The sequence below is a fragment of the Zalophus californianus genome, chromosome 3 (assembly GCF_009762305.2).
Source record: "Zalophus californianus isolate mZalCal1 chromosome 3, mZalCal1.pri.v2, whole genome shotgun sequence".
NCBI classification, from domain to species: domain Eukaryota; kingdom Metazoa; phylum Chordata; class Mammalia; order Carnivora; family Otariidae; genus Zalophus; species Zalophus californianus.
In genome coordinates, this window is record NC_045597.1 from 140,038,903 (window position 1) to 140,051,618 (window position 12,716).

General features: G+C 42.9%; 1 long non-coding RNA gene across 1 annotated transcript in view; it reads right to left on the bottom strand.

Moving 5' to 3' along the window:
* Positions 1 to 12,716, bottom strand: part of LOC118356807 — a 222,947-nt gene that overhangs the window by 193,268 nt on the left and 16,963 nt on the right. The window contains exon 2 of the long non-coding RNA XR_004819955.1: positions 10,299 to 10,415. This is a non-coding gene — a long non-coding RNA (uncharacterized LOC118356807). The remainder of the gene's footprint in view (positions 1 to 10,298; positions 10,416 to 12,716) is intronic.

The window sequence follows — 12,716 nt, forward strand, 5'->3', positions numbered from 1 at the left end:
AAATTCAACTGAGTAAATTTGAAGATCTAACTGGCTTTCTTAAGTGATTCATAAATCAGGCAGCAATCTAGCAAGAAGAAAGGAACTCTAGGAGCGCCTGGGTGGCTCAGTCGTTAAACGTCTGCCTTTGGCTCAGGTCATGATCCCAGGGTCCTGGGATCGAGCCCCGCATCCGGCTCCCTGCTCCGCGGAAAGTCTACTTCTCCCTCTCCCACTCCCCCTGCTTGTGTTCCCTCTCTCGCTGCATCTCTCTCTGTCAAATAAGTAAATAAAATCTTTAAAAAAAAAAAAGGGCGCCTGGGTGGCTCAGTTGGTTAAGCGACTGCCTTCGGCTCAGGTCATGATCCTGGAGTCCCCGAATCGAGTCCCGCATCGGGCTCCCTGCTCGGCAGGGAGTCTGCTTCTCCCTCTGACCCTCTCCCCTCTCATGCTCTCTATCTCTCATTCTCTCTCTCAAATAAATAAAATCTTTAAAAAAATTAAAAAATTTAAAAAATTAAAAAAAAAGAAGAAGAAGAAAGGAACTCTGAAGAGTTGTACAAAATGGAAGGAGGGTGGGACAAGGAAGTATTAGCAAAAGAAAAGAAAACATTGTTTCAGGCAAGGTCACTTTTCCTGAAGGGGAAGGGCAGGGTGGTCTTATACAGATTACCTCACCTTCCTTTGGGGGTGGGGGAATGGAGAAGGCCCATGTGACAGATTACCTCATTGGTGCAGATCAGAAAATTCCTGACTGACTGGTTAAGAATACATTTCTGGGGAAGGTTGCAATTAGGGTAAATATCAATCCCCAGTTTGTTGATGTGGCCTAGTATAAATGACTCCATTTTGGGCTTGTGGTTTTCTTTTTGACAAATGTATATTTATAAACCCCTTGAAGAGAATGAAGAAAATTTAGATTTGATTCAATTGTCATCTACTGAAAATACATGGGATTTTATAAAAAATTCATATTATAAAAATTTCAAATATATATATAGAAAAAAAAACAAAAGAAAAATTTCAAATATATACAAAAGAGAAGGAATAATGAATCTTCATGACCTATCACCTCTCACTGCTCCTCCTATCTGCTCCTCTCCCAACTTTGTTCCTCCTGGAATATTTTGAAGCAAATTCTTTCATCTTATTGGCTCACCGGTACATACTTCATGTACTGAACTTTTGAAATTTTAGTTTCATTCAAAGAAAGAGGAGAAATTTGTAGCTGATAGTTTGAGAACATACTCTGTCCCCTTAAGAGTTTTCCGGGGCGCCTGGGTGGCTCAGTCGTTGGGCGTCTGCCTTCGGCTTAGGTCATGATCCCAGAGTCCTGGGATTGAGCCCCGCATTGAGTCCCGCATCGAGCCCCGCATCGGGCTCCCTGCTCCGCGGGAAGCCTGCTTCTCCCTCTCCCACTCCCTTTGCTTGTGTTCCTGCTCTCGCTGTCTCTCTCTCTGTCAAATAAATAAATAAAATTAAAAAAAAAGAGTTTTCCATAGCCTTTAGGAATTTTTCCTAATTTTCTATCTTCCTTTCCTTCATAAATTGCTCTTTAACAGTTGTATTGAATTCAATTATTTAAATTCAAGTAGGAGTTTTTATGCTGAATTGTGAGTTCTCAACTAATAAACTGTCCTCAGGTAAAATTAAATTCTTGAATTTTACTCCCAGATCAACAAAAATTTACAGGTCACATACTTGAATGTTAAATAAGGGCCTAGATGATCATTTGTCAATGAGAGTAATTCACTTATTTCCAGGATATCCCATAATTCAATATTATTCTAAAGTGAATTATTATGTTTTCACTCTTATGTAAATAATCCTATATTCTGACAATTCTATTTAATATGCATTAATTTTTTTTATTTTTTTTAAAGATTTTATTTATTTATTTGAGAGAGAGAGAATGAGAGATAGAGAGCACGAGAGGGAAGAGGGTCAGAAGGAGAAGCAGACTCCCTGCTGAGCAGGAAGCCTGACGCGGAACTCGATCCCGGGACTCGATCCCGGGACTCCAGGGTCATGACCTGAGCCTAAGGCAGTCGCTTAACCAACTGACCCACCCAGGCGCCCCAGAAATGTTTATTTTTATTAACAAAATTGAGAGGGCCCTTTTGCAAATTTGTTTGAAGTTTAGATTCAGGGGCGCCTGGGTGGCTCAGTCAGTTGAGCAGCAGCCTTCAGCTCAGGTCATGATCCCAGGGTCTTAGGATTGAGTCTCATATCAGGCTCCCTCTGCTTCTCCTTCTGCCTGCCACTCCCCCTGCTTGTGCTCTCTCTCTCTCTCTCTTTCAAATACATAAATAAAATCTTTAAAAAAAAAAAGTTTAGGGCGCCTGGGTGGCTCATTTGGTTAAGCGACTGCCTTCGGCTCAGGTCATGATCCTGGAGTCCCGGGATTGAGTCCCACATCGGGCTCCCTGCTCGGTGGGGAGTCTGCTTCTCCCTCTGACCCTCCCCCCTCTCATGTGCGCTCTCTCAAATAAATAAAATCTTTTAAAAAAAAAGTTTAGATTCAGCTTTGTTTTGTTTGCTGATGTTAAGAAAATTATCAAATCAGAGACATCTCTGGGTGGCTCAGTCGGTTAAGCGTATGCCTTCAGCTCGGGTCACGATCCCAAGCTCCTGGGATCCAGTCCCACATCAGGCTCCCCACCGAGCCAAGACCCCCCCCCCCCCCCCCGCTTCTCCCTCTGCCTGCCGCGCCCCCTGCTTGTGCCCTGCCCCCGACAAATAAATAAATAAAATAAATTTAAAAAAAAAGAAAATTATCAAATCATTAAAATTTTTTTAAACTTATCTATTTTAGAGAGAGAGAGAGAGAGTGGAGGGGAGGGGCAGAGGGAGAGTCCTTTTTTTTTTTTTAAAGACTTTATTTACCTATATGACAGAGAGAGAGAGAGCACAAGCAGGGGGAACAGCAAAGGGAGAGGGAGAAGCAGGCCCCCTGCTGAGCAGAGAGCCCCATGTAGGGCTTGATCCCAGGGCCCCGGGATCACAACCTGAGCCAAAGGCAGATGCTCAACCTACTGAGCCACCGAGGTGCCCCGAGGGAGAGGTTAAGCAGACTGCACTGAGGGCAAAACCCAACAAGGGGCCCGATTTCATGACCCTGAGAGCACCACCAGAACCAAAAACAAGAGTCAGATGCCTAACTGACTGCACCACCCAGGCACTCCAAATCATTAAATTTTTTATACCATGGATGAATCTGGGTTTCACTGGTGAATTTCAAGCAGTCTGTAACCCCTCCTAGGTGTATTAAAAGGGGTACAAGAATAGTGAATCCTTCCAAAGTACTGAATCCAATCTCCAGGCCTTCACTCAGGGTTTGAAACTTTTACCAGGAGCACCTTTCTGTCTCCTCTCTACCAATTCAGTTCTTATCCATCCTTAAAAATGCCATTCAAAAGTTTCGTTTTGGGGGCACTTGGGTGGCTCAGTCGTTAAGCATCTGCCTTCAGCTCAGGTCATGATCCCGGAGTCCTGGAATTGAGCCCCGCATCAGGCTCCCCACTCGGCAGGAAGCCTGCTTCTCCCTCTCCCACTCCCCCTGCTTGTGTTCCCTCTCTTGCTGTCCCTCTCTCTGTCAAATAAACAAATAAAATCTTGAGAAAAAAAGTTTCATTTTGTGATGTTGTGATTTATCATTAGAGATGTATATTTGGTCTTCATCCCTTTTTCTGGCACATAGCTCCCCAAACCCTGGGAATTTCCTAAGTGATGAGAGCAATAAAGATGTCTTCTCTTCTGTTAATGAGGTGACTTTTGGAAAGCACCAAAGGGTGGGGGGCAGGTTGCCAGGAGAACCAACCTTGTGATTACAGGGTTGGAACTCTTCCCCCCACCCCACCTCTGTGGAGGGGAGAGGGGCTGGAGAGTGAGTGGATGGCCAATGATACAACCAATCATGCCTAATAAAGCCTCCATAAAAACCCAAAAAGATGGGGTTCAGAGAACTTCCACATTGGTGAAAACATGGAGATGCTAGGAAAGCGGCATACCCAGAGAGGGCATGGAAGCTCCACGCCCTTTCCCCTTTCCCCACACCTTGCCCTAGGCATATCTTCCATCTGGCTGCTCCTGAGTTACAGCATTTTACAATAAACCAGTAATCTAGTGAGCAACATGTTTCCCTGGGCTCTGGAACCTCTGATCTATAGCCGGTCCATCAGAAGCACAGCTGATAACTGCAGCCCGCAACTGGGGTCTGAAGAGGGTGGGAGGCAGTCTTGCAGGACTGAGTCTTTAATCTGTGGAATCTGATGCTATCTCAAGGCAGATAGTGTCAGCACTGGGTTGAACTGTAGGACAGCTGGTGCCCCAGAATCGCTGGTTGGTGTGGGGGAAACCCCCCATTCCACGTTGGAATTGGAGGCAGAACTCCTATCTCTCCATCATGAAACCTTCCAAGATCTTTGAGACCATCAATAATTTCCCCACTTCCCTGAGGCACTTTGGTGTAGACCACACAAGTTAGTATTTCTATACTGTCTATATTGTCTACCTATATTATGAGGACAAAGAAGCCCTTTTCAGCATTTCCAAAGATTTACATAGTGCTACTTGATTCCCAAAATTATTGATTAATTAGGATATAAGAAAGGGTCTTAGGAGTCTGCAGGAAAAGAAACGAGCACTAGAGTGTCTATCCAAGCACTAGAGTGTCTCCAAATTCATACTGAAACAATTACTTATTACGTATGCAATTTGAAGATATTGGTATAAAAATAGGTTTTTATCAGTTATTCCTAAGACCACTTGTTTTTGGGGTACCTGGGTGGCTCAGTCGGTTAAGCATCTGACTCCAGATTTCAGCTCAGGTCATGATCTCTGGGTTGTGGGACAGCGCCATATTGGGCTCTGCGCTGAGCCTGAAGCCTACTTAAGATTTTCTCCCTCTCCCTCTCTCTCTCTCTCTAAAAATAAATAAATAAATAAAATATTAAAAAAAAAAAAGAATGAGGGGCGCCTGGGTGGCTCAGTTGTTAGGCATCTGCCTTCAGCTCGGGTCCTGATCCCAGGGTCCTGGGATAGAGCCCCGTGTCAGGCTTCCTGCTCAGCGGGCAGTCTGCTTCTCCCTCTCCCTCTGCCCCTGCTTGTGTTCCCTCTCTTGCTGTGTCTCTCTCTGTCAAATAAATAAAATCTTTAAAAAATTAATTAATTAATTAATTAAAATTAAAAAAAGAATGTACCTCGGGGCGCCTGGGTGGCTCAGATAGTTAAGCATCTGCCTTCGGTTCAGGTCATGATCTCCAGGCCCTGAAATGGAGCCCCACGGCGCAGGCTCCCTGCTCAGCGGGGAGTCTGCTTCTCCCTCTCCCTCTGCCTCTCCCCCTGCTTGTGCTCTCTCTCTCTCCCTCTCAAATGAATAAATTATTTTTTAAAAAATGTATCTTAAAAAAAAACCATTCGTTTGCACATACTTTTAGAATTTTATTTTTTCTAATTCATATGGTGGGCCTATGTTTTAGCCCAATTTACTAAACAACAAAGTGTAGGGGAGATTGAGTGTTCTTGCTTTTATGTGGTAGGTGTAAACCCAGGGCAGTGAGAGGGAGAAGCAGGGAAGAATGGGAAGTAACGCACGGGTAGGCTGTATGGGAAAGCTGTGCCACAAGGTGGCCAGCCAATGAAAGGGAACAATGGGGTTCAGGGCGGGTCACCCCAAAATATGCCACTTTGACATATTGATTATTTTGAACTAAAGTTACCTAAGAAACAGCTGGTACAAGAAGGCCCTTTTGTCCCCCTGAAAGCAGGAAATAAATTCCCCATGTGAAGGCTACCTTCCCTGCACCTGGAGGGTAGAAAGCATCCTTATCACCACAGATAGGGAATTCAGGGTTAAGATGGCCACATAAACAAACTTGGTTATTTCTTCATTTATTTGCTACCCCAAGCCCAAAACCTTTTGTCAGTTCTTCATAAATAATTGTTTCTTTGTTTAAAAGGTATAAAGGCTGCCTGTTTTGGTCACTTCAGGGAGGCTCATATTTTTATCAGTTCCCTTATGTTTGAAATTAGTTTTCTGTTTATCTGTCTTATGTCAATTATTTTTTTTAAGATTTTTTATTTATTTATTTGACAGAGAGAGACACAGTGAGAGAGGGAACACAAGCAGAGGGAGTGGGAGAGGGAGAAGCAGGCTTCCTGTGGAGCAGGGAGCCCAACACGGGGCTCGATCCCAGGACCCTGGGATCATGACCTGAGCCAAAGGCAGATGCCTAACGACTGGGCCACCCAGGTGCCCCTCAATTTAATTATTAGACCAACCAAAGAACCTAGAGGGGACACTGCAAGTTCTGATGCATGCTCCAGACTGTCTGGGCAAGGAATCTGGGGGTCCCAGGAAGCCAGAGCATGTTCCAGAAGGGGGGGCTGTCCCAAGAAAACCACAAAAGAGCATGTCTTTTGTAGGTAGTTGAGGGCAGTAGACTGGATCCGCTCGATTTAGGCCTGGAGGCCTTCCCAAGTGTTTCATGTCAGCCATGGCTGCACTGTTCGTTATCTGCAGATGATATACTGGCATTTGGTGTGAGTGGCTAGGAGAGATTAAAGGCTTTGTTTGTTATGCAGCAATTTTTTTGTTTTGTTATTCTATTATGTAAATCTAGCCAAGGAATTGATTATTGACATTCAACAGTTTATACTGCAGGGTTTATTTTTAGCAGAGAATTGCTGAAGCAGAATGGTGTGAAGAGTTAGGAACTAGATGATGAGAGATTACTAGGTGATAATTATAGCTTCACTTTAAATTGTGTGTTGCAAAATACCTGCTTTGTTTCTCTTGTGGATGAGGAGGTAGGGAGGATTTGAGGATTTAGCCAGTCTCTCAACCTAATTTCTCAGGGAGAGTTCTTGGAAATCATTCATTTTTCTTGCATGAAATGATATCATACACTATTATTTTTTTTAAAGAGGTGTTTGGGATTTTTATTTTATTTTACTTTTTTAAAGATTTATTTATTTGACAGAGAGAGACACAGCGAGAGAGGGAACACAAGCAGATGGAGTGGGAGAGGGAGAAACAGGCCTCCCATTGAGCAGGGAGCCCGATGTGGGGCTCGATCCCAGGACCCTGGGATCATGACCTGAGCCGAAGGCAGATGCTTAACAACTAAGCCACTCAGGCGCCCCTTCACTATTATTTTTTAAGTGAACTGTACACCCAACATGGGGCTCAAACTCACGATCCCGAGATCAAGAGTCTCATGCTCTACCAACTGAGGCAGCCAGGCGCCCCGATATCATACACTATTTTGATTACAATTTATGCCATTTTGTTCTTTAATCTGAGCAATTTACTTATTTTTTTAAAAAGATTTTATTTATTTATTTGACAGAGAGAAAGAGAGACAGTGTGAGAGGGAACACAAGCAGGGGGAGTGGGAGAGAGAGAAGCAGGCTTCTGTACGAGCAGGGACCCCGATGCAGGGCTCGATCCCAGGACCCGAATCATGACCTGAGCCGAAGGCAGTCGCTTAACCAACTGAGCCACCCAGGCGCCCCTAATCTGAGCAATTTATTGTATCTTGTGAGAGGGTAGTTGCTTATTTTATACCCCTTAACTCACACATCTAATTAAACGAACAAAACAATTAGCATATAAATCTCACACCACTTTGGAAAGAAAAAAAGACCTTTACTGAAAGCCAATTCTGAGTCTTAAGAAATGAATTGCCCATAAATTGAAAGACTCAAAGGAGGAAAGATTTGAAAGCACAAAAACAAGCCCGTACAATTTATTTGAGGTCGCCAGAAGAGAAAGATCTGGTACAGGTGTCCCACATCAGCCTGTATGGTGAGCTATATGGACTCCTTATGGAGAATTTTCACTACAAAACTGTCAATAAAAGAAGCAATTCAATATTATACCTTCCATTTTTTATGGCATCTTACTACAAATATACTTGGCAGGTTATGGCCTTTATTTCAGAACTTAAAGCTGCTATGGGATGGCAGTTGCCTTCATCCTGCTCAGAGGCCCAGGGCAGCTAAGGCTATTACTGCTTCTACTGTCCGTGTGGAAGGGCGGTGAAGAGAGATGAGAGTGCGTGGCTTGCCGAGTGAGAAGTTCATCTCATACGATCTCTGTTTCTGCTCAGTGTTCTCTCCCAGTCACTTCTATTCACCATATGACCGTAGGCAAATTACTTAGCGTCTCTGACCCATAGTGTCCTACTCTCTAAAATGGAGATAATTGACCTACCTATGGCCAATAAAAGGATTCACTGAAACAATTTGCACACACTTTTGGCAATTAGTGGGCTCTTTTTTTTTTTTTTAAGATTTTATTCATTTATTTGAGAGAGAGAGCGAGCAAGAGAGAGGACCAGGGGGAGGGACAGAGCAAGAGGGAGAAGCAGACTCCCCATTGAGTGGGGAGCCTGATGTGGGGTCCTGATCCAGGGACTCCATGACCTGAGCTGAAGTCAGACACTTAATTGAGCTACCCAGGCGCCCCACTCACTAGTGGGCTCTTTACGTGTAAGTTTCCAGCTACCTCCTATCTTTAAATATAGGTGGAAAGGAGAAGCCACACTGTTGCTACCTTGTTATCTTTATTGCCTAGAAATTCAAGATCACTGGGGGCGCCTGGGTGGCTCAGATGGTTAAGCATCTGCCTTCGGCTCAGGTCATGATCCTAGAGTCCTGGGATCGAGTCCCGCATTGGGCTCCCGGCTCCTTGGGAGCCTGCTTCTCCCTCTGCCTCTCTCTCTCTCTGTCTCTCATGAATAAATAAATAATAAAAAAATCTTAAAAAAAAAAAAAAGAAAGAAATTCAAGATCACAGCACAGGTAACAGCACAAAATCTAGTGTCGAAATTGACAGAGAGCCAAGGATGGGGGAAATGACTGTACTGTTCTTACCTGAGACTTATTCATATCTAGTGAAGCAAAGTTCTCAAAGGAATAAGCAAAAAATTTTTTTTAATTTTAGATATCTCTTTTTAATTTTTTTTTAACTACTTAGGAGTTTGACTTTATGAACACTTTTTAGAAACAATCTGCTCCACACTTTAAGGGATACTTTAATGACACCCTCGACTTGGCTGACACTATCATGTAAAAAAATGTATTGGCTAGAATGTCATGTTCTTGGCAACTAAAAATAGCCTGCTGTCTGTCCTTTCCATTGCTATGCTGAAAGACTCCTTTCAGTTTTCAAAGGTGTGTGGTCACTAAAACACCAACAAAACTGAAATGTTTGGGCCTGAGGACTTTAGCTTGAGGACTTCAGAACACATTCTTCTTACAGCTGAGATGGTGCCTTGTCCATCAGGGCACTACAAATATTAATAAGTATAGAAATAAGCTTTCCTTGGGCGCCTGGGTGGCTCAGTTGGTTGAGCAACTGCCTTCGACTCGGGTCATGATCCTGGAGTCCCTGGATTGAGTCCCGCATCGGGCCCCCTGCTTGGCGGGAAGTCTGCTTCTCCCTCTGACCCTCCCCCCTCTCATGTGCTCTCTCTCTCATTCTCTCTCTCTCAAATAAATAAATAAAATCTTAAAAAAAAAAAAGAAAGAAGCTTTCCTTTATCAAACAGCATACTATTCAAAACTTATGGTAAGACTAAAATAAGTTTTTCAAATTTGTCTACATAGAAAAACCTCAACATCAGTGATCCATATAATGTCTGTGTATATTTGAGGCTCAACTAATTACGAATATAGGAGAATCACCTAAACTTTGGTTTTATTTCCTGTAACAGAAACCATAAACATGGCCACCTTATTTCATATCTGTGAATACTATGATTATTTCAAATTTTAAAAATCTATCAGGTCGGGGCGCCTGGGTGGTTCAGTCGTTAAGCGTCTGCCTTCAGCTCAGGTCATGATCGATCAGATCAGGTCCTGGGATCGAGCCCCATATCCAGCTCCCTGCTCAGTGGAGAGCCTGCTTCTCCCTCTCCCTCTGCCTGTCGCTCTGCCTACTTGTGCTCTCTCTCTCTCTGTTGAATAAATAAATAAAACCTTTAAAAAAAATCTATTAGGTAATAATTATGGGGTAAATGAGTAAAGCTTTATTGATAAAGATAAGGCCTCATTTGAGTTTTGTTTCCTTTCCAAAAAGCACTTCATCTGATGTAGTTCCAGATTTTTCTTATTCGTTTTTGCTACCTCAATATGGTATACCAATAGTTAGAAGGATAAAATATGGTATTAATTAATGAGGAAATTGGACTACATAATTTCTAATATTTCTTCCAGGTCTAATATTCTAAGATTTATTATAATAAAATTTCATAAATATAAAGAAAGTTAGAGGTGAATAATATCATCATAGAAACAATGAACTGAAATACCTGAGGTGTAGAATCCTTTCTGAAATCCAATCAGGCAATGCTTTCTTGATGTGTTGAATATATCTGGAACTTCATTATTATGAAGTGAATTATAGTAACTCCGAAGAACTGAAGTCCCTAGAATGTAAGCAACACACTCACAGTTACGTGTCAATCCAGTGCACATTTGTTAAAATTATCAAGTATCAAGAGAAAAACCTTTAAATAACCTTATTAGATCTTATTTGCCTATCTTAGTTTGGACTACTACAACAAATACTACAGAGTAGGTGACTTAAACAACAGACATTCATTTCTTATGGTTCTGGAGGCTAGGAAGTCCAAGATCCAGGTACAGCAGATCTGATGTCTGGTGAGAGCCCTCTTCCTGGTTTGCAGATGGCAGCAATATTGCCATATCCTCACCTGGCAGAGAAATAGAGATCATCTCTCTTGTGTCAATATTGCTCCTACAAAGTGTTTAAGCTCTGGGGCGCCTGGGTGGCCCAGTTGTTAGGCATCTGCCTTCGGCTCGGGTCGTGATCCTGGGGTCCTGGGATCAAGCCCCGCATCAGGCTCCCTGCTCAGCGGAAAGCCTGCTTCTCCCTCTCCCGCTCCCCTTGCTTGTACTCCCTCTCTCTCTGTCTCTCTCTCTCTGTCAAATAAATCTTAAAAAAAAAAAAAAAGTGTTTAAGCTCTAACCAACTGAATATCATAAAATCTAGCTAGCATACTAAGAGAAAATATAAAGGAGGATGAAAATGTAGTAATTGTTACTATTCGCAAATGTCATTGATCTTCCAGTTGGCTTCACATTTCATCTCCCATTTTCTTTGCTGTAATGAATAAGATTGATTTTTTAAAATATTTTATTAATTATTTGACAGAGAAAGACACAGTGAGAGAGGGAACACAAGCAGGGGGAGTGGGAGAGGGAGAAGCAGGCTTCTGGCCGAGCAGGGAGCCCGATGTGGGGCTCCATCCCAGGACCCTGGGATCATGACCTGAGCCAAAGGCAGACGCTTAATGACTGAGACACCCAGGCGCCCCAAGACTGATCTTTAACATCCAGGAGTCCTACAACCAAGGTTGGTGGCTCAAAGACAGCTATCTGAGGTAAAACTAGTCTATTCACTGGCTTCCCAAATCAGATCATATTCTGTCTCTTTCCCCTCACTGCTACCCCTTTCAAATATTTTGAACAGACATGGAAAGCCTGAAGGTAGCTATACTGATAGGTCAGACTTGGAGACTGCCTGCCATTTCAGGAACAGGTGTGTTAACATGTCAGCTACATGAAAGAGGAAAATGGAGGAGATGTGCTAAGAGAAAGGAAGCGGAAACACCAGTTGGCCCCAGTGAGACAGAAAAAGGAAGAATATAGATTCCTTGGTTCCTGATAGCTTCAGTTTACAGCCTTATTTCCCATGAAGTCTGACTATGTTTGATTTTTTTTTTTTAATTTTTTTATTGTTATGTTAATCACCATATATTACATCATTAGTTTTTGGTGCAGTGTTCCATGATTCATTGTTTGTTCATAACACCCAGTGCTCCATGCAGAACGTGCCCTCCTCAATACCCATCACCAGGCTAACCCATCCCCCTACCCCCCTCCCCTCTAGAACCCTCAGTTTGTTTTTCAGAGTCCATCATCTCTCATGGTTCGTCTCCCCCTCTGACATACTCCCCTTTTCTTCCTCTCCTGTTATCTTCTTCTTTTTCTTTTTTATTAAAATATGTTGCGTTATTTGTTTCAGAAGTACAGAACTGTGATTCAACAGTCTTGCACAATTCACAGCGCTCACCGTAGCACATACCCTCCCTGACTATGTTTGATTTTGTGAGATCTTTGCTATCACATGTCCCCACCCCTTTTATTTGAATTAATTAGATTTCTGTTCCTTACTTCCAAAAAGAGAAGAAGCTAAGACAACTGGGGATATACCCCCAGTGACTGCCTGTAGGGCTGGCTTGGCCTGTGGTAGAGAGTTAAACAGGAAGCAGCACTTGAAAGGACTTCATGGACCATCTGAGGTCTTGGTTTACAATGTTTTATACTGCTAGTTTACCAGGAACACTGATATGAGTGCCTGGCCTGGAATTAACCTACTCAAAGTGCTTCCTGAAGGCAGACTGGGAGACCCAGGGAGACTGGGGAAGCAAGGAGCACCAACCAGCTGGAGGCGAGCTTACCCACCCCCATCAGCTACACCATGTTACAATATTCTACCTTTCAGGAAATAGCAGTATTCACTAAAGGAGAGTCAGTTTTCTACTTCTTAGAGATTTAACTCTGATTATTGACAGTTTTAACTTTAGCAGTTACACCAATATGTGACCAGTTTGTCTTCATTACTTATTATAAGGTCTAGACTAAGGAATGTGTAATTCCAAAATTGAGAAATCAAGGTCATTTTTTAGCCAAAAAGAGACAAA